Raw genomic sequence first — 2,743 nt, 5'->3', positions numbered from 1 at the left:
CTCTTTCTCTCAAAACCGACTGCCCCTGCCACCACCATCCATCACCGCCGGCCACACCATCCACTAGCTACGAAGCGCCACCGAAAAATTCTTACCCATTGTAGAAATCAAACAAAAAAACCACGTTCGTAGATAAACAACACCGATCCGACAGCTAAACCATGAAATACAATAAAAAGATTGAGTTATGGGTAAGATTTACAGGCTGCCGGAGATAGACGACGTGGTGGCCGGCGGTTTTGGGGAGAGAGATAAACTAGGGTTGGGGGTTTTTTCGTGGGTCACCTGCGTGGGGTCTAGGGTTTTTTCTTTTAATTCCTAACACTTGCCAAAGTGGCGTCATTTTGGTAAGTGTAAGGAAACCCTAATTTCAAGCAAAACGGCGCCGTTTTGCTTGCTTGTTTTAATATGATTTTTTTTTTCAAAAAGGGCATTTTGGTAACTTACCATTGCCAAAACGACGTAGTTTTAAATTTCTCATCATATTTGATGGTAATGAATAACGGAGTGACCAAATTGCAATTGTTTGGTAGTTTGGGGGCTACTTTATCACTTTTTGAATATTATGGGGCTAAAATGAAAACGGTTAGTAGTTTGGGGGGCTTTTTTATATTTTTCCCAAAAGGGCATTGTAGTAACTTACTCGTAACAAACGACGTCGTTTTGCTGTTTCCATCCAAACTGACGGTTTTGACTAACGGAGTGGCCAAAATGCAATAGTTTGGTAGTTTAGGGGGCTACTTTATTACTTTTGGAACATTAGGGGGCTAAATCGAAAACGGCTGGTAGTTTGGGGGGCTTTTTTATATTTTTCCCTTTTATTTAATACTTAACTTTTGATCATGCTACCACGCAATGTCCTATTAAATATAGGCAGAACTACCCTATAGCCAAGACCCTCAAGCTATAAGGTGGTCATTTCCTAAAACCAAAGTTGCCTTTATTTATTGTCATTTCTTGTAAGGTAGAGAGATATGGACCTCTTCCAATGTTAAATTGCACTATTGGGAGCTAACTTTATAGCACAAATATTGTAATTAATGGCCTTTTAATAAGACTTGACAATGTTAGAAATACAATATATATATATAAACCACCGTCTTAGAAATACCCTAAAACTCAAATTATGGATTAAATATAAACCACCGTGTGGTGACAGGTCGGACAAGGAGTTTTCTAAGCAAAATAATAAAAAAGTATGTCACTTGTGCAACCAGTATTTGTATTTAATAATTATATAGCTTAAATTTATTAACATTATTCATCTCAAATTTATTAATTACCGTTTGAATTAAAAACATGACACATGTGCAACCTGTATTTTTAATTAATAATTATCTTTTGATCATGTTACCACACAATGTGCTATTAACTAGGGGCGAAACTAAGTTATAGCCACGACCCCCAGGCTATAGGGTGGTCCTTGCCCAAAACCAAACTTGCCTTTATTCGTTGATATTTCTTGTTAAGTAGATTGAGAGATATGGACCTCTCCAATATTGTAATTAGTGGCCTTTTAGTAAGACTTGAGAAATTTTAAAAGTACCCAAAAAAAAAAAAAAAAAAATTGAATCTTTTTAACATTATTCATCTCAAATTTATTAATTATAGTTTGAATTAAAAACATGGCACATGTGCAACCTGTATTTTTATTTAATAATTTTCTTTTGATCATGTTACCACACAATGTGCTATTAACTTGGGGCGGAACTAAGTTATAGCCACACCCCCCAGGCTATATGGTGGTAAATGCCCAAAACCAAAGTAGGCTTTATTCATTGTCATAACTTGTTAAGTAGAGAGATATGGTCATCTTCCTATGTTAAGTTGCACTATTGGAAGCTAAGTTAATAGCACCAATATTGTAATTAATGGCCTTTTAAGAAGACTTGAGAAATTTTAAAAATGACAAAAAAAAAAAAAAAAAAAATTATTTTGTTCTTTATAACGCGTCCCTCGTTTATTGTCATTTCTTATTAAGTAGAGAGATATGGACATCTCCACTATTGTAATTAATGAGTTTTTAATAAGACTTAAAAATTTTAGAAACACAAAAAAAAAAAAAAAAAAAAGAACTAATTATGTTCTTTACAACATTTCCCTTGTTCCTCGTGCAAGTCCCCCAATTTATTTTAATCACGTGAATCTTTTTAACGTATGCAATTTGTATGGAAAAATGTCATGTACCTAAAAACTCAAATTACGGATTAAACTTAAACCACCGTGTGATTAAACGTCGAACAAGGAATTTTAAGAAATAATAGGAAAGTAAGTCACTTTTGCAACCTGTACTTATTTTTAATAATTTTAGAGCTCAAATTTAATAATTATACTTTGAATTAAGAAGATGGCACAATTCCAACCTGTATTTTTATTTAATAGTTAACTTTTGATCATGCTACCACGCAATGTCCTATTAAATATGGGCAGAACTACCCTATAGCCAAGACCCTCAAGCTATAAGGTGGTCATTTCCTAAAACGAAAGTTGCCTTTATTCATTGTCATTTCTTGTAAGGTAGAGAGATATGGACCTCTTCCAATGTTCAATTGCAGTATTGGAAGCTAAGTTTATAGCACAAATATTATAATTAATGGCCTTTTAATAAGACTTGTCAATGTCAGAAAGACAATATATATATATATATATATATATATATATATATAAACCACCGTGTGATGACAGGTCGGAAAAGGAGTTTTCTAAGAAATAATAAAAAAGTATGTCACTTGTGCAACCTGTA

This window comes from Corylus avellana, chromosome ca3 (genome assembly GCF_901000735.1).
Source record: "Corylus avellana chromosome ca3, CavTom2PMs-1.0".
NCBI classification, from domain to species: Eukaryota; Viridiplantae; Streptophyta; class Magnoliopsida; order Fagales; family Betulaceae; genus Corylus; species Corylus avellana.
Note: the sequence above shows the minus strand (reverse complement) of the source record.